This window comes from Elephas maximus, chromosome 19 (assembly GCF_024166365.1).
Source record: "Elephas maximus indicus isolate mEleMax1 chromosome 19, mEleMax1 primary haplotype, whole genome shotgun sequence".
NCBI classification, from domain to species: Eukaryota; Metazoa; Chordata; class Mammalia; order Proboscidea; family Elephantidae; genus Elephas; species Elephas maximus.
This window is the reverse complement of record NC_064837.1, coordinates 1,871,244-1,892,957: the sequence shown is the minus strand read 5'-3', so window position 1 is coordinate 1,892,957 and position 21,714 is coordinate 1,871,244.

Here is a 21,714-nt window from a genome sequence, read left to right as displayed (position 1 = left end):
AATCAATCACAATTAAACCAAGTTAAACACATTTCAAATGGCCAATAGTCCCATGCGGCTAGTGGCTACCATTTTGGACAGCACAGATATCGAACTTTTTCTGTCATTGCAGGAAGCTCTGTTGGACAGTGCTACTCTAGACTTACTGAATACCTTCCAGTCTCACATATGCCGTGCTCTCCTCTCTTGCCTCCAAGCCTTTGCACAAGCTGTTTCCGCTGCCAGGAACATTCCCCTCACGTGCACACACACACACACACGCACACGCACATTACATACTTGCCCTTGCTGCAGGCAGCTCCTGCTCATCCCCCAACTTCAAGTTTAAACATGACCCTCTGGGTAGCCTTTCCTAGACCCTGGTCTTGGTTGGGGGTCCCCACTGTGTTCCCATGACACTTCGCACTTCTCCCATCATAACTCATTAGCCATTAGCGCCTTTATTTAATTGCCTGGCTTCACCTTTAACAGTAACACACATCTACTGAGCACTCAGTATGTCCCAGACACTGTCCTAAATGCTTCACATGGAATACTTCATTGAACTCACAGACCAACCTTATTTCATAGAGGAGGAAACAGGCAGGGCAAGGTTAGACACCTTGCACAAGGCCACATAGCTGGGAGGTGACAAAGTGAGGATTCAAACCCAGAGTCATGCCCTCACCCACCATGCTCTCCTTGAGGAGAGATCTTGCTTTCCTGCCATATCCCTAGCACCCAGGAAAGTGCCCGGCTCTGTCAGCACTCAAGAAGGTTTTGAATGGCCGGGTAGCTAACCGTAAGCACCACACAAAGGGCGTTCCTGTGCTATTACGGAAGAACTGAGGAGGAAGTGCAGGCCCTTCGGGTCTTCAGAGGCATCACCATGTCAGGTGACATAACAGTTGGGTGGGTAACCGTCACTGCAAATGCAGCTTAGAAGGAGTCCTCGGAGGATTCGCCATCAGAGAGACCGCAAAGAGATACCACTCCACAACCTCTGCTATTGCTAAAAAAAAAAAAAAAAAAAGAGCCAAATTCACTGCCGTGGGTTCAATTCTAACTCACAGCAACCCTATAGGACAGAGTAGAACTGCCCTATAGGGTTTCCAAGACTGTAAATCTTTACAGAAGCAGCTGCCACATCTTTCTCCCGTGGAGCGGCTAGTGGGTTTTCACCCCCAACCTCTCGGTTAGCAGCCGAGTGCTTTTAACCACTCTGCCACCGGGGCTCCTTTTCTGTTGTTGTTGGCTGCCTTCAATTCATCCCCTACTCATGGAGACTCCATGCACAATGGATTTCAGACTCTTATGAGCCTTAGGATTTTCACTGGTTGATTTTCTGATGTAGGTTGCCAGGCCTTTCTTCCTAGTCTGTCTTAGTCTGGCAGCTCTGCTGAAACCTTTTCAGTATCAAACCAATATGCCAGCCTCCACTGACAGACTAGTGGTGGCTGAGCTTGAGGAGAAGTGGCCAGGACTCGAACGCGGGTCTCCCTCATGGAAGTCGAGAATTCTACCACTGAACCACAACTTCTAGGATGGTATAATAGGAAAGACATAATAACAAGTGTTGGTGAGGGTGTGGAGAAATTGGAACCCTCGTGCACTGTTGGTGAGAATGTAAAACACTGTTGCACCAATGGAAAATAGGCTGGCATTTCCTCAAAAGGTTAAACATGGAGTTACCATATACCCAGCAATTCCGCTCCTAGAGAAGACCCAAGAGAAATGAAAACATACGTCCACACAAAACTTTTCCATGAATTTCACAGCAGCATTATTCATAATAGCCAAAAGTTGGGATAACCCAAATGTCCATCAAATGGGTAGATAAAATATGGTATAGTGGTACAATGGAATATTTCTCAGCCATAGAAAGAATACACCACTGATATAGGCTACAACAGATATTAACCTTGAAAAATGCTGAGCAGAGGAAGCCAAAGGCAAAAAGCCACATATTGTAAAATTCCAATTATATGAAACGTCCAGAGTAGGCAAATCCATGGAGACAGAAAATAGATTAGTGGTTGCGTAGGGCTAAGTGTTTGAGGGAAATTTGGGACGACTGCTAAAACGTATGGGGTTTCTTTTGGGATGGTGAAAATGCTCTGAAGTTGATTGTGGTGATGGTTGCACAATTGTGAATATGCTAAAAACCATTGAATCATACACCTTAAATTAGTAAACTGTACGGTATGTGAATTATATCTTTAAAAAAATCAGTGCAGGGAAAAATGCCCGCGTTTTTAGTTGGAAATGAACCACACAAAGGAGCAAGGCTTCCTCAGTCCTAATAACACCGGACTCGTGTTTCAAAAAGTTTGATCAGTCCAGTCTCCATGCAAGGAAAATCCCCCCAACAGCCGTCATGCTCTATCTTTTCTACTGCGTTTCATTTCACAGGTCATAACTTTTTGTAAAAGTATGTTTGTTTTATTTTATTTGAACATATTTTCAGAATCAATTTCAATAAAAACAGAGACCACAAGAAATTATAGCAGATAGCCTCTGGGGAGGGCAAATTTTTTGCAGTATGTATCCTTTGTACTATTTGAATTTTTAATCATTTGCTTTTAAAACTGAACTTGACATCTCTTGTAGAGTTTTAAAGAATTCCAACTCAAACGTGCAAGAGCTGTCTAAAGCCTGTGCATTCCTGTTAGTTGCTGTTCAGTCTCCTCTGACTCAGGGCAGCCCCATGCCAAAGAATGAAACGCTGCCCTGTCCTGCAGCATCTTGGTGATTGTTGGTATGTCCAAGTCCATTGTCCCAGCCACTGTATATTTTGAGCGCTTTCCAGCCTAGGGAGCTCATCTTTCAGCACTGTATCAGTCAATATTCTGTTGTGAGGGGATAGGGAGGAGAATAACCCAGAGCCTGGGCCTCCGGCCTTTGCTTCTCCTTGAACCAACCCAAAACTTGACCCAGGGCAAGGGATGGGGTCATGTTTGCTAGCCAGATGGAGTCTGTGAGACAGACAGGAAAGAAGGAGAAGTAAGCCGGTTTAGTCAGCTCTACGGGCTTCTCAGAGTAGGAGAGAGGGAGGCCTGAGATGAGGGGGCTCATAGTGCAAAGAAATGGATGCTTGCTGAGGTGGTCCTGGTTCTCAGAGGCCCTGTTGGAGAAGAAGGGTACCAATGTCCTACTGATGTGGGAATGGCCTGCAGCTCTGGGAGATTACCCTTCTCATGGAAACTGGGCTTGCCCTTCCCACACGGCCCCAGGGAGCCCCGGCGGCCACTGCTTGGCCAGACCCTGATGTCAGACTCTCTCCTAGGACCCAGAGTAGCCACCGTCAGGCCCTGCGCCAAATCTGGCTGGAACTAGGCCCATTCCCATAGCCCCTGCTCAGAACGTGCCCAGGAGAGAAGGATATTCTGTCATCTCGGGGCCCAGAACAGAGAAAAAACGGGGCTCAGTCGAGGTAAAGTTAGAGCAGAGAGAGGAAGCGCTGGTCATAGCGACACAGGGCGGAGACACAGGAGAAACACAGACTGAGGCCGAGAGACCCAGGGTCCGGGCGGCCAGAGCCTGAGACAGAGACAAGCAGAAAGGCCCAGCACAGTCAGGCTCTGCGCCAAGGGTGCATCAAAGCCTGTGTGGCTGCAGAAGGCTGATCCCACTGCACCAGAGGTCGGGCCAGGGAACACGGGGTCCAGGCGGGAACCCATGGGCCAAAAGACCGAGTGGGAAAGGCAGAGTGAAGGCCGCCACGCCCCGCTCCGCGCCCTGGAGAGCCCAGCCATCCTACCCACCCGCGCTCCTGCCCCCGGCACGCGCGCCCCCGCCCTGTCCGCGCGCGCCCCTGCCCGCACGCGCGCGCCCCTGCCCCCGCCCACGGGCGCCCCTCCCCCACGTGCCTCGCCCCGCCCCCTTGGCGCCCAAATGAGGCCCCGTCCTTTGCACAACTGGTGGGGGCTGTTCTCGCCCGCAGGGAGAGCTCCACCCTGAGGATCCAGGGTAAGGGGTGGCCGACTGCAGGGCTTCCCCTAAGATCTGTGCGCCGCGTTCCTCAAGCCCCACACTCCCCCCAAGTCCTGGAGAAGGACAGTGACAGTGCCCAAGCCGAGCCTGTGGCATCTGCCTTCCCTCCAAGGGTAAGGGTGGGCGTGGAAGCACAAGGACCCCTCACCCCATCCAGCTTTGACAGAGCTGGAGGAAGCCGGGCGCTAAAGTTTTCTTTTTAAATCATTGCAACAGCCCTAGGAAGTAGATTTGTTGTTATCCTCTTTGCAGAGAGGAGGAAGCAGAGTCAGAAAGATGAACTTGCTTCCCCTAGATTATAGCGAAATGTGAAAGTGACAGAGGTGGAATTTGAACCCTGGTGGTCTGAGTCCTACACACTATACTATCCTGTCTCTCTTTACCTTCTCGTATACATAATTTTTTAAGTCAGATTTACTGCTGTGCAGTCCACACCCTTTAACATACCCGTTAGTCATACAGTTCGAGGTATTCTGACAATCAAGATAGAGAGCATTTTCATCACCCCGAAACGTGCTCTGGTGCCCCTTTGCCCTCCCCTCTCCCACCCTCAGTCTCTGACAACCACTGATCTGAGTTCCTCCCTGTAACTGTGCCATTTCTAGAATGTCACAAAAATGGAATCCTACAGTGTGTAGCCTTTTGTGCCTAGCTTCTTTTAAGGGTTGGTATTTCTTGCTCTTGCTTCAGTTCCCCTTGGCCCTGTCTGACCCTACCACTCCCCACCCCCAGACATTGAGCAAAGTTTGCAACCACTACCTGGGGGTCATGCAGACCTGGAAGGGGAAGGAGGGGCTGGGCCAACAAGTTGGCTGAAGAACCAGTGGCAGGAGTTCAGAACAAGAGTTAGAAAATCTCAGAAATACCACTCGAAGAAATTTAGATTTTATCATGTAAGTAATGGAGAGAGATTTAGGTTGGAGTGTGAGACCCTTTCCCAGGGCTTGGGGGCCTGCGTTGTTACTAAGAAACCTCTCACTGAAGAGAAAAGCTGTTTGCCAAGTCCCCTCCAGACCTGGAAGTCCTCTTGGCTGAGCACTGCCTGAAAGTTGGTGGTGACCAGAGAGTTGGGGGTGGAGGGGACGCCTGCATCAGTTTCATTCATTTCCCTGAGTTGCCTCCTTTTGCTCCAGTTCCTTCCCCACCCCCCCCCCCCCATTTGTTTTTGCTGGTATCCGCCTTTCATGGTAGAGGCTTTTTTCAAAAGTCTGGTACCAAAAAGCCAGACACGTACGTGGGATTTGTCTGAGCATCCCCTCAAGGGTGATGCCAAGGTTTCAGAAGTTTCAAAGGCAAATTTTCACTCTCCCCACCCTCCAGCAGGAGTTCATCCTGGCTCTCACCTGTGCTTAGGCCCCCAGGGCACTCAGGTTTCAGCTTCTCCACTTCACTGAGTGAGCTATGAAAGGTCGTCCACTGTCCAGGCAAAGCACTGCTGGCCTGTTGGGAGTCTCCTCTCCCATGCCCCTTGTCCTTGTGGATTTACACTGTTTTAGTCTTTTATGATAATTATAGAAGGCCTTGGGGAGAAAGCAGTGATAACCATATTCAACCTGCCATTTTTTAACTGAAAGCACAACCGTAACTGTAATGTCTAATTCCTTTTTTTAAAATTGTGGTGAAAATATAAACAAAACATTCTCCAATAGAACAGTCTCTACATTTACAGTTTAATGTCTTATTCTTTTTAAAAGACAATCCAGGAGGAAAAACATTGAAGTTGAGACCCCTTGGAGATGTTTCATTTGGTAGAGAAGCAGAAAAGTGGAGCACTGATGGGAGGGGGATGTGTGTCCAGGGAGGGTGTTTGTTCATGACTTTTGGGAAATAAGGTTGCGCACCCACTTTTTCCAAGTCTGAGGTTCATTGGGAAACTGATAGGGCATGCTGCCGCAAGGCAGGGACCTTAATGACTGAAACTGAAAAAACAAGTGTGTGCTGCAAATTACTGTTTTTACAGGCTGTTGTATGAGGTGTGTGCGTTTTTGGTAGAAGAAAGAGAAATTTTGAAAAATTTTCTTTGGCTACCATATGTCGCTCTGGAAGGGGTAGAATTAGCGGGGACACTTATGTCCCTCAGAAGGTAGGATTGTTGGAGGGGAAAAAAAATCCATACTCCCTACCAAAAATTCGACAACACTCAATGATTCGGCATGACTCCATTAATGAAGACACATGGTATCAACAAAAAATTCAAATCAGAAAATAATTGGGTCTTGAAAGGGTCCAAGATCAAAGACACAAGAAAGATTCTACTTGTATGCTGAATAAAATGGTCCAGTTGACAGAGAGAAACAGATGGTGCAGAGGAGGGGTAACTGCACGGATAAAACCCTTGAGGAAGTTGAGAGGTTATCACAAGGGAAGTTCGTCTCTGTCCATCACTACAGAAAAGAAGGCAAGAGTGTCCAAGGTGGGCAGGTTTCAGGCAATGGTGGGAAAATCTGATGGCCACAGTTTTCTCAATGAAGTATGAGGTTAAGGTCACAGGTGAGACTAAGTGGGGAGGGTGGGAAGGTTGAGGAAAGAAAACATAGCACATTGCCTCTTGGAGAAATGCAGTAGAATTTCAGGGCAGTGTTCAGGACCCCTTTTAGTTTTGTGATGGTGAATTTAAAATGAAACCAGTCTACTTAGATGTGTGATTTTTTTCTCCCCTCCAGGACTGTTTAGCTGCTTGGGTGCAAGTAGAGAGAAGGCAGATGTTGGGCTCATCCAGGCCTGGGGCTTGGCTAGTAAAATAGGAAAAAGGAAGTGGGGTATTTCCAAGGGAGGATTATACTGAGAAATCAGAACTTTTCTTCCCTCTCTCACACAGAGGTGCCATCCTAGACCCTGGGGGTGATTAGCAGCTCCCAGGGACCTGTACACCCCAAGGTTCAAGGGGTCCACTGTCTGCTATAAAGAAGCTAGTTCTGACATGACACCTGGTGCACAAAATGGTGTGAGCCTGGAAAACCCAGGGCAAACCTGAGAATGAGACAACTATAAAGGCTTTCTGAAGGCTTGAAGGGGGAGCATTCACCTTGACCTGAGGGAACGGACCCTCCCAAGTGAGGGGGAAGGGTAGGTGGGGGTGCACTGGGGGTTCTGAATCCATTTCCATATTTCTAACCCACAGATGAACAGAGGTCCCCCCTTGGTATCTACCCATCTCTGAACCCACATTGTGTAAAAATTATTTTAGTTCTGACTCTAATTATGAGTTTCATGGGTATATTTCCTCTTTTCATTTAGTCTTGGCTATTTGTAACACGACAGTAAGCTTTATAAGGTTTTTGATTACCTTATACATGATTACCTTCTCAGATATCTCTTGCAGTATCTCCTGACTTTTTTCTCCTTTGATTTATATACTTTGGAGGTGGGGCCAAGATGGCAGAGTAGTCAGATGCTTCCGGTGAACCCTCTTACAACAAAGACCCAAAAAACAAGGGAAAAGATTACATTCATGACAAGCTAGAAGCCCTGGACTTCAAAAGCAAAGTTAGAAAATGGACTGAGTGGCAGGAGGAGGGAGAGACAGTTCAGAAGTGGAGAGGTGTTGCTGGACATGAATTGCCAGGAACCCTCAGGCACCATTTCCGGGAGCAGCTGCAGTGGGCTGGTGGTAGCATTCGCCAGCAGTTTCCTCAGGGAGAAGTAGCCAGCCACACAGTGTACTCACACCTCCAGAACCAGAGAATAATGGGGCTTTTGGCAAAAGCTAAGTACTTGCATATATTTTACTGCTTCCCCCCACTTCTGCCCTGAAGCTGGCTTCAGTGGCTGTCAATTTCCCTGGGCCTGAGATAGGTCCTGTTGCATGACCTGAGCCATTCTCCCAGCCTTGGAGAAGGAATAAATTCATAATTGGGGAAAAGAAAAGATAATCTGCCAGCTCCACCAACCTGGGGAGCTCAGGACAGATGTGGCTTCTGTCCAAGCATAAATAGTCTTTGAATACCTTTTCCCCCTGCATGGACCCCTGTGGGCCTATTTCAGGAGAATAGGCCCTTATTGGCAGACTGCAACTGTTTCAGCTGTGAGGTGGAGAGGTGGATGTTTGATGTTTGACACTGCTTTGTCTATTAAACAGGGGTCTCACCTACCTAAGTGGCCTAAGCACTGGTGACTCCACTCAGCTCACCAAGCCACCCATGACTGGGGTCCAAGGATAACTGGTACCGCCTGGTTGTTACAACCAAAAGCATTGGGTGCCCAAGGTCCATCAGCAGAACCCACCCACCTGTGTGCTCTAGGGAACAGAGATGTGCTTTCCTCCCAGGCACTCAGGGAGTGGCTTTCAGCCCCCTGCCTTGTTCAGAGTGTGACCCCCTGCTGCAACCAGATACTGGTACCTACACCAATCACCCCTGCCCCCCTAAGACTATAGGACAGAGCCTGTACCACACACTTGATGACCAACTACCTGGACACCTGAGCTGAATCCATACAGGAAATGTGAATGGACCCCTAGTCTTAAATGCTAGCAAGCAGCCATCTAAGATGCATCAATTGGCCTCAACCCACCGGGATCAAAGGAGAATGAAGAACACGAAGGACACAAGGTGATTATGAGCCCAAGAGGCAAAAAGGGCCACATGAACCAGCGACTACATCGTCCTGAGACCAGAAGAACTAGATGGTGCCCGGCTACAACCAATGACTGCCCTGACAGGGAACACAATAGAGAGCCCCTGAGGGAGCAGGAAAGCAGTGGGATGCAGACCCCAAATTTTCATAAGATCAGACTTAATGGTCTGACTGAGACTAGAAGGACCCTGGTGGTCATGGCCCCCAGACCTTCTGTTGGCCAGGACAGGAACCATTCCCAAAGCCAACTCTTCAGACATGGATTGGAGAGGGATGCTGGTGAGGAGTGAGCTTCTTGGATCAGGTGGACACTTGAGACTATGTTGGCATCTCCTGCCTGGAGGGGAGATGAGAGGGTGGAGGGGGTTAGAAGCTGGTGAAAAGGACACAAAAAGAGAGAGTGGAGGGAGAAAGCAGGCTGTCTCATTAGAGGGAGAGTAATTGGGAGTGTGTAGCAAGGTGTATATGGGTTTTTGTGTGAGAGACTGACTTGATTTGTAAACTTTCTTTTAAAACACAATAAAAATTATTAAAAAAAAAAAAAAGTGAATGGACCCCTAGGCTCATATACCTGGTAACAGCTCTAGCCATCTGGTGGCAGGACATTAGAGCTTCAAAGGTGAAAATAATCAAGCTAGCTCACTCAAGCAACCTATTTGGGAATATCAAAACAAAACAAAGTAAGAAGCTAGGATACAGTAAGCAAACACACTAATACAATAACTTATAGATGGCTCGGAGACAACAGTCAATATCAAATCATATAAAGAAGCAGACCATGATCACTTCAACAAGCTCTCAAAACAGGGAATCGAGGGATCTTCTGGATGAAGGTGCCTTCCTGGAATTACCGGATGCAGAATACAAAAATTAATATACAGAATTCTTCAAGACATCAGGAAGGAGATCAGACAACATGCAGAACAAGCCAAGGAACACACAGATAAAGCAGTTAAAGAAATTAAAAAGGTTATTCAAGAGCATAATGAATAATTTAATAAGCTGCAAGAATCCGTAGAGAGACAGCAATCAGGAATTCAGAGGATTAACAATAAAATTACAGAATTAGACAACTCAATAGAAAGTCAGAGGAGCAGAATTGAGGAAGTGGAAGGCAGAATTGGTGAGACTGAAGATAAAGCACTTGGCACCAATATACATGAAGAAAAATTAGATAAAATAATTTTTTAAAAATGAAGAAACCCTAAGAATCATGTGGGACTCTATCAAGAAAAATAACCTATGAGTGACTGGAGTACCAGAACAGGGAGGGAAAACAGAAAATGCAGAGAGAATTGTTGGCAGAAAACTTCCCTGATATAGTGAAAGATGAGAAGATATCTATCCAAGATGCTTATCGAACTCCACATGACATAGATCTTAAAAGAAAGCCACCAAGACATATTATAATCAAACTTGCCAAAACCAAAGATAAAGAATTTTAAGAGCAGCTATGGATAAACGAAAAGTCACCTACAAAGGAGAGTCAATAAGAATAAGCTCGGGTTGCTCGGCAGAAACCAGGCAGGCAAGAAGACAATGGGATGATTTATATAAAGCAATGAAGGAAAAAAATTGCCAGCCAAGAATCATATATCTAGCAAAAATATCTCTCAAATATGAAGGTGAAATTAGGTGATTTCCAGATAAACAGAAGTTTAGGGAATTTGTAAAAACCAAACCTAAACTACAAGAAATACTAATGGGAGTTATCTGGTTACAAAATCAATAACACCAGATATCAACCCAAGACTAGAACACTGGACAGAGCAATCAGATGTCAACCTAGATAGGGAAATCACAAAAATAAGTCAAGATAGAAAGAAAAAAAAACAAAACTTGAAACAGGGAAATAGCAGTGCCATTATGTAAAAGAAGACAACATTAAAACAATAGAGGGACTAATAAATGTAGTCATAGATCTTTCACATGGAGAGGAAGATAAGGTGATATAAAGAAATATGTTAGGTTTAAACTTAGAAAAATAGGGGTAAATATTAAAATTTATATACTTTGTCCAAAACTATTTTTAATGTGGGCCATTGTGCAGTAAACCTTCTAAGGCCTTTTATGCCTGAGAACATTTTTATCATAATTCTCACATTTAAATGATAGTCTGGCTGGATATAAAATTCTGGGTTCTAAGATCTTTTCCTTCATTACTTTGAAAACGCTACACCATTGTCTTCCTTGACCCAGTATTACTGTTGAAAAATCTAATGTCTTTTCTTGTGCCTTTGTGATAATGCTCTTGAAATGCCTTATTACTCTGGCCTGTGAGCTTATTTCTCCCAGGGGTATATTCTGTTTTGTTAGGCAGACCCCAGTGAGCTCAGGACATGGGGCCCCAGTGGAGCCCCAGAGAGAGGAACCAGAAAAACACGAACAATCACCCCGTACCTTATGAAACACCTCCTGAAGTCAAGTTTTTACACTATGCTTTCCAGATAGAATCAGTGTCAGGAGGACTCACCCCTTAAAATGTTACTTCCTAGGTTTAGGGGTTCAGAGGAGGAGGGATGAATGAGCCGGAAGAAAGCGAATCTGCCTGTTTTCTCAGCATCTCACACACATAGGATGTCCGGGCAGCCCTGATTTTACCCCAAGTATGCCTGGAGCAGAGATCTGAGTCATTGCAGATGTGGAGGCAAGTACTGTTTGTTTCGAGCCAACTGCGGGGAAGAAGCAAGAGCAGAACTCCAAGAGGTCCCCCCACACTCATCACCTTAGGAGATTTTTCATACCTTTCCCTATCTTGGGGAGTGGCCAGCAGTTGTGCTAATTTAGCATCTTGTTTGGATCTGACCAGTCATGGTATTTCTGTTTGTCTCCATTCTGACTGAGCATGTTCGTCTGGGTAGCCTTAGAACTCCGCACAAGGCCTGACATAGTAAGAAAGACCAACTTTCTACCCATATGAGGCTTTAGGGTTAAGGTTTAAAACAGCATATACATTTTCTGGGTTCTGCTGGGGAGCTCGCTCCCCACCCAGAGATGGTTGGCTCCACCCTTCCAGAATGGCAGTGGTGATATTTGTCTGCTTTTGTTATATCCAAACCATGCCCCACAAAAAGTCTGTGTCTCCACCCTCTTCCCCTCACATCCTGTGGTTTGGGGTCCCCTGAGAGAGCCTGCGCAAATGTTATTTGTACTTTGTGGAATGTCTTTAGGCATGGCCCCATACTTCACTGTAAATTTTAAAGTTAAAAGGGCCATTTCAGGCCCTGCTTATCTGACCCTGGTGGACAGAGCTTTGAGCCCTGCTGTGCTGCTCTGGCCTGCAGTACACATGTAGAGGACAGAGCTGAACAGGAAGCAGGTGAACGATTTGAGGTTCAGGAATTAGTCTGCAGAGGGGAAGCCACAGAGGGGAAATTGCACATTACTGGGAGCTTTGAGCACCCCAGTCTGGGTTCTTGGTTTTGCAGAAAAGAGGGGAAAAGAGGCAGAGGCACTTGCAGCACAGATGGCCAAGGGCCAAGGGGCACAGGGGCTCCATGTCTGGACCTGTCAGACTCTTTCATCCCCTACTTTTGCCCTGCCCCCTCCCCCTTGTCTCCAGAGGACCCTACTTTGGTAAGCTCCCCTGGCCATGCCCTTGGGTGGCTCTGTGCCTTCTTTCTCAAGGTCTTGGCTGGTGTAGGGGTAGGAGCTACACTGTCCTAGTAAACCTTGCCAAGCTGCTGCCAGAAAAAGCTGGGGAGGAAGAGAGAGAGGAGGAGCTGGTTAATCTCAGAGGCGATCAGAGTTTCTGTATTCAAGTGTTGACAGCAAAAGGAGAGCAGACCACTGACACTCAGCCCAGTGCTCAGAAAAGCGGCTTACATGGGCGCGGCTTCTCAGGAAGCCAAGCAGAAACAGTATGCGTTGGAGTCTGCCAGCTAATGAACAAAGTGGGAGCCGGGAGCCCTGGTCTGTTGAATGGCCCCTCATTGTGGTGGGGAGATGGAAAGCTTTGTCTGTTAAGCTTTAAAAGCCCTTTCCTCCCAAAGTGCTGAAGCATGCCTTTGCTGGATGCAGCCATCAGTCCTGTTCACCCTGACTCAGGGTGAGCAGAGCAGGTCTAAAAACTGGGAGCATTGCCTCCATTCCTCAAGGGCGGCGTTGGGGAGGCCAAGGGTGCATATTGAAGGAGCCAGGAGGGCTGGACCACTGTTCTCTGCCTGCTGTTCCAGGAGAGTAGCCCTGTCCCAGGACCCACCCTGCCCCCTTCCTACACCACTGCTACACCAGACTCTGAGAACGGGGCTGGCTGAGGCCTGGCACTGCTCAGGCTCACCTTTCCTCAGGCTCCTGTGGATGCCAGCTACTGACCTTGCTTCAGTGCCAGGAAGGGGGCAGCTCCAGGACGACCCAAGGAGCTGGGGAATGACGCCTCACTGTGCAAATATGCTGCTGTGGATGGGAAGCAGTGTAAAAAGTGGAATTGTGTCTTAAGGATCCTGAATCAGGCCCTTAAATGCCCTGTAATTCTGGGAAATCTGAAATTCTAAAGTTCAATCACTAAACAAAATTGCAATATCTGTAGCAAGGTTTAATATTCTCAACATTTATGTTTTTTCCCCTAAGATGTTAATATTAACTCCTAAGGCACTGTACTCATTGGAGCACCTTCATAAAAAAAACGAAGTCGGTGCCTCGAAGTTAATTCTGTCTCATAGAGACCCTATAGGACAGAGTAGAACTGCCTCACAGGGTTTCCGAGGAGTGGCTGGTGGGTTGAAACTGCTGACCTTTTGATAAGCAGCCACGCTCTTAATATTTATAATATCATTGTATTTCAAAGTCATGCTATTTTTAACCATACTTTGTAACCATAATTTGTAAAGAAGCCTGGGGCTATCGCATGGATGTTTAGGAAAGAACTATAATAGTGTTCAGTATGCTTAGCAAAGTATGTTGTTGTATGCCACTGAGTTTGTTCCAACTCACAGTGACCCTATGGTTCAGATGAGAACTGCCCCGTAGGGTTTCCTAGCCTGTCATCTTTATGGGAGCAGGTTGCCTGGTCTTTTCTCCCACAGAGCAGCTGGTGAGTATATACTGCCAGCCTTTTTTTGTTAGCAGCTGAGCACTTAACCATTGCACCACCAGGGCTCCTTAGCAAAGTATAACCAAAACCAAATCCACTGCTGTCAAGTTGATTCTGACTCCTAGAGACCCCATAGGGTTTCGAAGGCTATAAATCTCTATGGAAGCAGACTGCCACATCTTTCTCCCTCGGAGTCGCTGGTGGTTTCGAACCAGAGACCTTTCAGTTAGCAGTTGAGTGCTTTAACCACTGCACCACCAGGGCTCCTTTTAGCAAAGTGCAGTTATATGATATAAAAGGCGTTTGCCAAAGCCACTATTGACGCTGAAGTCCAGGCAGGCACTAACGGCTCTGAGTGTCTCTGTCTCTAGGCTGTTGGCTCCTGAGGAAGGAATCCTATTACAGTGTGGGGGCTGTGGGGTGGCAGACTTCCCCTTCCTGGAACACCCTTCCCCCGGATATTCACAGCCCTGACACCTTCACTTACATCTTTGGACCAGAGGTCATAAAGGAGAAGGTTGCCAGATTCTTTTTCAAATTGAAAACTTCTGCCCTTTTAAGATCTATCTATCTGGGATCAAATTGACAGCAACTTGAAAGATCAGATAGAAAACTTAGAGGGAAGTGAGTTTATCTTAACGGGGGAGGAACAACTCAGAAAAGGAGGGTGAGAATGGCTGCACAACTGAACTGAATGTGTAGAACCTGTTGAATTGGTGTACATTCTGCTGTGTGTATCTTTAACAACAGCAAAAATGAAACATTAAAGAGAAACCCAAACTTCTATTTTTACAAAAGACAGCATAAACAAAAAGTGAAATAATAGTCTGGAAGATAATATTTACCAAACTTATAATGGAAAAATTGTGTTTTATAACATATAAAAAGACCTCACAGAGTAATAAAAAATGAGCAAAGGATATGAACAGGTAATTCACAGTACAAATTAATGTTAAATAAACATACAAAAAGGTGTCCAGTCTTACAAGTAATCAGGGACATGCAGATTAAAACAACATTTTTGCCTTTCAAATTGTCCAAAATTGAAATGATTCATAATATATAATATTCACGAGGACGCAGAGTACTAGGCGCTCTTATGCAGTATGGGTGGTAATATATATTGGTACAGTCTTTTAAAATGCCGTACATTTTGATACAGCAATTCCACTTCTAGATATATCCTGAAGAAATACTCGCACATGTGTGATAAGAGACAATTACAAAGATGTTCATTGCAGCATTGTCTTAATAATAAAAAAATAAAAACAATCTAAATATTCATCAGTAAGGAGATATATGAAATATTGTCTATCCATATTATGAAATATACTACAGTAGTTCAAAAAGAATAGATCTAAATGCACCCACATGAAAATGTCTCCAAAAAGGAAGAGTATATTCTATATAGTTCCACTTAAGTATAATTTTAAAAGTATGCTTTTATACCATACTTTATATAAAAGTACTTGGTTTTACCAAGTGGCACAGAGTAAGTGTGGGGAGAGGAGGTTTGTGGTGAGGGGGAACACTGGAAAAGGACTTTCATGTTTGACAATATACACATACCTACTGATTAAGTTTTTACAACCAGATAATATTCATTGTTACTTAAGTAAAATACTAGTATTAGGAAAATAGGAAATATACCAAAATGAGTGTATTTGGATACTAGGATCAATGGATGCTTTCTTTCTCTGTATTTCTTACGTTTTCTACATTAAGCATGTATTACTTTCATAATTAGGAAAGCAATGAAATAATTTTTTTTCTTTTATTGTGCTTTAGATGAAAGTTTACAGCACAAATTAGTTTCTCAATCAAAAATTTATACACAAAGTGTTTTGTGACATTGGTTGCAATCCCTGCAATGTGTCAGCACTCTCCCTCTTTCCCTTTCCAACCTGGGTTCCCCGTGTCCATTCCTTCAGTTTTCCTGCCCCTTCCTGCCTTCTCATCTTTGCTTTTAGGCAGGTGTTGCCCATTTGGTCTCGTATACTTGATTGAAGCAAGAAGCATGTTCCACATGTGTGTTATTGTTTGTTTTATAGGCCTGTCTAATCTTTGGCTGAAAGGTGGACTTCAGCATTGGCTTCAGTTCTGAGTTAGCAGGGTGTCTGGGGGCCATGGTCTCGGGGGTTCCTCCAGTCTCTGTCAGAACAGTAAATCTGGTCTTTTTTTGTGAATTTGAATTTTGTTCTACATTTTTCTACCACTCTGTCCGGGACCCTCTATTGTAATCCCTGTCAGAGCGGTTGGTGGTGGTAGCCGGGCACCACCTAGTTCTTCTGGGTTCAGGCTGGTGGAGGCTGTGGTTCATGTGGTCCATTAGTCCTTTGGACTAATATTTCCTTGTGTCTTTGGTTTTCTTCAATTTCCTTTGCTTGGGATGGGATGGGATGGGATGGGATCAACAGATGTATCTTAGATGGCCCCTTGCAAGCTTTTAAGACACCAGATGCTACTCATCAAATAGGATGTAGAACTTTTTTTTAATGAACTATGTTATGCCAATTGACCTAGATGTCGGGTGAGACCATGGTCCCCAGCCATCAGCCCCAGTAATTCCATCCCTCAAGGTGTTTGGATGTGTCTAGGCAGCTTATTTGACTTTGCCTTGGTCAAGTTGTGCTGACTTCCACTATGTTGGGTGTCTTTTCCTTCATCAAAGTTAAAACTTGTCTACTATCTAGTTATTTTCCCTCCCCAGCCCTCCCCTTCCTCATAACCATCAAAGATTGTTTTTTTTGTGTGTGTAAACCTTTTGTTGGGTTTTTTATAGTAGTGGTCTCATACAATATTTGTCCTTTTTGTGACTGACTTATTTCACTCAGCATAATGCCCTCTAGATTCATCCATGTTTTGAGATGTTTTGCGGATTCATCATTTTCTTTATTGTTATAGTATTCCATTGTGTGTATGTACCATAATTTGTTTATCCATTCCTCTGTTGATTGGGACTTAGGTTGTTTCCATTTTTTTGCTATTGTGAATAATGGTGAAATGAACATGGGTGTGCATATGTCTATTCATGTGATGGCTCTTATTTCTTTAGGATATATTCCTAGGAATGGGATTGCCGGATCTATGGTATTTCTATTTCTAGCTTTTTAAGGAGGCATCGTATTGTTTTCCATAGTGGTTGTACCATTTTACATTCCCACAAGCAGTGCATGAGTTCCACTCTCCCAGCAACCTCTCCAACATTTGTTCTTTTCTTTTTAGTGCCAGTAATGTTAGGGTGAGTTTTGATTTGCATTTCTCCAATGGCATTTCCTCATCTGTTTGTTAGCCTGAAAGTTGTCTTTGGTGAAGTATCTATATCCTTCGCCCATTTTTTAATTGGATTATTTGTCTTTTTGCTGTTGAGGCATTGAAGTATTTTGTAGATTTTAGAGATTAGACCCTTGTCAGATATGTCATAGCCAAATATTTCTTCCCAGTCTGTAGGTTCTCTTCTTACTCTTTGGGTGAAGTCTCTTGATGAGTATAAGTGTTTAATTCTTAGGAGCACCCAGCTATCTAGCTTATCTTCTGGTGTTTGTGTATTATTAGTTATGGTTTGTATTCTATTTATGCCATGTATTAGGGACCTTAGTGTTGTCACCATTTTTTCTTCCAAGATCTTTATCATTTTAGGTTTTATATTTGGTTTTTGGTCATTTTGAGTTAGTTTTTGTGTATGGTGTGAGGTATGGGTACTGTTTCATTTTTTTAACAGAAGGATATCCAGTTTTGCCAGCACCGTTTGTTAAAAAAGACTGTCTTTTCCCCATTTAATGGACTTTGGTCCTTTGTCAAAGATCAGCTGACCATAGGTGCGTTAATTCATGTCTGGGCTCTCAATTCTGTTCTGTTGGTCTCTGTGTCTGTTGTTGTACAAGTACCAGGCTGTTTTTACTATTGTGGCTGTACAATAGGTTTTGAGATTGGGAAATGCGAGGCATCCTACTTTGTTCTTTTTCTTCAGTAATGCTTAGCTTATCCAGGGCCTCTTTCCTTTCCACATAAAGTTAGTGATTAGTTTTTCCATCTTGTTAAAAAATGCTGTTGGGATTGGGATTGCATTGTATGTGTAGATTGCTTTGGGTAGAATTGACATTTTCACAATATTGAGTCTTCCTATCCATGACCATAGTATGTTTTTCCATTTATGTAGGTCTCTTTTGGTTTCTTGCAATAGTGTTTTGCAGTATCTTTGTATAGGCCTTTTAAGTCCCTAGTTAGATTTATTCCTAAGTATTTTATCTTTGTAGTGGCTATTATAAATGGTGTTGTTTTCCTGATTTTCTTTCAAAGTTCTTTGTTGGTGCATAGGAACACAACTGATTTTTCTGTGTTGATCTTGTGTCCTCCTAATCTGATGATTTTTTCTGTTACTTCCAGTAGTTTTTTTGTGGAATCTTTGGGGGTTTTTATGTATAGGATCATATCACTAGAAAATAAGGACAGTTTTACTTCTTCCTGTTCAATTTGGATGCACTTAGTTCTTCTTGCTGCATTGCTGTAGCTAGGACTTCCAGTGCAATTTTAAATAGGAGTGGTAATAGAGGGCATCCTTTGTCTTATTCCTGTTCTCAGAGGGAATACCTCTCTCTGTTGAGAATGCTGTTGGTTTTGTATAGATTCCCTTTATTATGTTCAGGAAGGTCCTTTCTGTTCTTATTTTGTTGAGAGTTTTTATTAGGAATGGGTATTGGACTTCATCTAATGCCTTATCTGCATCAATTGAGATGATTATGTGATTCTTTTCTTTGTTCTATTTACTTGGTGGATTATGTTTTTATAATGCTGAGCCATGCTTGCATACCTGGTATAAATCCCACTTGGTCATGATGTATTTTTTTTTTTAATATTATATTTAATTCTATTGGATAGAATTTTGTTGAAAATTTTTGCATCTATATTTATGAGAGATATTGGTCTGTAATTTTCTCCTTTTGTGTTGTGTTTGCCTGGCTTTGGTATCAGGGTTATGCTGGCTTCATGGGATGAATTTAGGAGTATGCCTTCCTTTTCCATGCTCTGAAATAGTGTGAATGGTAAAATTACTTTAAGGAAAAAATGATGTATCTACTGTAAATTACTGTACAGTCACTAGAAGATTGAAGTAAGTCTATTTATAAGCCATCACCATTGAGTCGATTCTGACTCATAGGCCCTAGAGGACAGAGTAAAACTGCCCCACAGGGTTTTCAAGGAGTGGCTGGTGGATTTGAACTGCCTACCTTTTGGTTAGCAGCTGAACTCTTAACCACTGTGCCACCAGAGCTCCAAGTCTATTTATGGGAATATGTATACACATATACATGTTTGTATTGGCATACAAACCTAGAGGGACACTTACAATGTGTACCCTTGAAGTGTCCTTAAACCAGTTGCCATGGAGTTGACTCTGACTCATGGTGCCTCCATGTCTGTCGGAGTAGAACAGTGCTCCATAGGGTTTTCAATGGCTGATTTTTCAGAGGAAGATCTCCAGGCATTTCTTCTGAGGCACCTCTAGGTGTACTTGAACCACTAACCTTTGAGTTAGCAGCCTAGCATGTTAACTGTTTGTACCACCCAGGCTCCATAGTACCCTTACAAATCCATAAATGATGTGGTTCCCATATCTCTGATTTAATCTCATTCAACTTTCCTCCTTGCTCATGAAGTTCCCACTGTACAGGCCATCTTGTTGTTCTCTGAACTTACCAAGCTTTCTTCTACCTCAGGATCTTTGTATTTGGTGTTTCCTCTTGCCTAGGCAGGAAACTCTGGTGACAAAGTGGTTAAGAGCTATGGCTGCTAACCAAAAGTTTGGCAGTTTGAATCCACCAGGTGCTCCTTGGAAACCCTATGGTGACAGTTCTACTCTGTCCTGTAGGGTCGCTATGAATCGGAATCGACTCGATGGCGATGGGTTTGGTTCACCTAGACCACCCTGGACTATACCCCAGATAAAAAGGAGCTCACTCCCTCATTTCCTCCAGACTTTTGCTTGAATATCATCTTATCCCTAAGGCTTTCCCTGACCACCTAATGTCCTTTATCCTGCTTTATTTTCTACTAAACCACCTTTCAGTATCTAACATACTATTTATTTACTTATTTGTCTTTCTTCCTCTGGAATGTATACTTCATAAGGGCAGAGACTTGATCAGTTTTGATTATTGTTTCATTTCCAATGCTGGAAACACAGTGAACACTTAAGTATTTGTTAAATGAATAAATGAATGGAACATACGCTTACTAAATGATTTCCTCTGGGGTATGAGAAGTGAGAGGGGCTTTTCACTTTTTACTGTATATTCCTACATATTGTACTTTCATCAAGAGCTGTATCACTTTTGTATTTCATAAAATTAATCAGCTTTTAAAATCACATGTCCAAATTTGCCCGTTAATTGTTTTACCATTTGTTAATACCTGTTTGAAGACAAGGAAGACAAGCCATAGCAGGTACCAAATGATTAAGAACAACTTATGGAAGAAAAAGTTAACCTGAAAAAACTTCCATCAATTTCCCTGTGAGCTGGGAATATATACGTATATATTGCTTACATATGTATTGTTTATTTTAGCAGGAGAACGCTAGGTCCAGTTTTTTGGCACACCTCATATGCACAGCAGCACAGCTGTCACAAAAGAAGCCTAGAATCCAAGAGAAATCAGCAGTGCTGTATGTTGAGTCAAGCAAGGTAAGGGTCATGGCTTGAAGACTCTTTCTCAAAGTATGGGGGATGTTAACTGATCTAAAAGTAAAATGAAATAAACAGTGAAATTAGTAATTGGAGAACACTGGGTTAAACAACGTTAAACCAGTTCTTTTAAAGAAGAGCTTCTTGGACCTTTGATTTGCTAGTGCACATCGTAAATCTCCAGGAGGGAAAGAACAGTGCACAATGCTTCCCAGGCTCTTGTGACCACAGCAGCCTTTTTCACAGTGGCTGTCATGTTAGGAGGACACAGTTCAGGAATCACTGACCTCAAAAATTTCTGAAAGTAAAGTATTCCTTAAAAGGAGTCCTGGCTGTTGCTGTGTGGTCAGAGGAATAGGTGCTGTCATAAACTATAGGGTTGGTTGGGACCTACTGGCTGAAGAGTGGACTTTACCACCAAAGCTCTAATGACACCCCCACCCCCAAATAAAAAATGGGGGAGGATGAAGATGGGAATAGGATCAAGAATGTGAAAAAAAAAAAAAAGAGAGAAACCTCTAGACTTATTTCTCAGTTAATATTGTTGCATTAAGTACAAGATCCTTTCCCAGAAGTAAGCATTTCCCTGACGCTTCGATTCAAGTTGGCTGGGCCTGATTTAAGAGAACTCATCATTTGCCCCCATAGATTCTTTAAGGAACAAAAAAAATGAAATGTGTTGAAGTTTAGTAAGTCTCAGGAGATAGAGTCTCTAGAAGCCCCGTGGGATCCACAGGGACTCTGAACCAGAGACTTGTGTAAAATGAATCTGCTCTATCCAATTTGACATCAGTCTGACTTAAAGGCAGAACTACATTGTCAGCTCTTCGACAGGGGTCCTTGCTGTGAACCATACTGAGGCTATGTTGTAAATGGCCCCAGTCCTCCTGGAAACCTATATAGGATGACATATTTGAAAATATCTAGAAAGGAGTTTAAGTATGTCCCCTTCAGAACCAGCCCTCTACCCCCCTGAAGCAACCATACAAGTCTTTTTATTTCCCCTATAGCATTTTTCACTGTCTTGAATATTTTTCCATGTCAATTTCTATCTCCTTCATTCTGCTGAACTATTTACATTATCATATTTTAACCGCTCTCCTTTGATTGGCAATTACATCATTTCCAATTTTGTTATTTAAAAAAAAAAAGCACAGTACATACAAGTTTTTGCATTGTTTTAAGTACTTCATATGTAATCCTCATAACTACTTTTCTTAGATATAATTAATCCCGTTTTTACAGATGAGGGATCTGGTGTACTGACAGCATAAAGTATTTGCCCAAGGTTACAGTTAAGTGGTGGAGCCAGGTTTGAACTCATGTAGAATTGACTTGACAGCACACAACTCTTGCCCTGAGCCACACTAAATCATAATATTATCCTGAAATGTTTTCATACACAGAGGGTATATCTTAAATTGAACACACTTAATTTTTTGTAAAATCCAG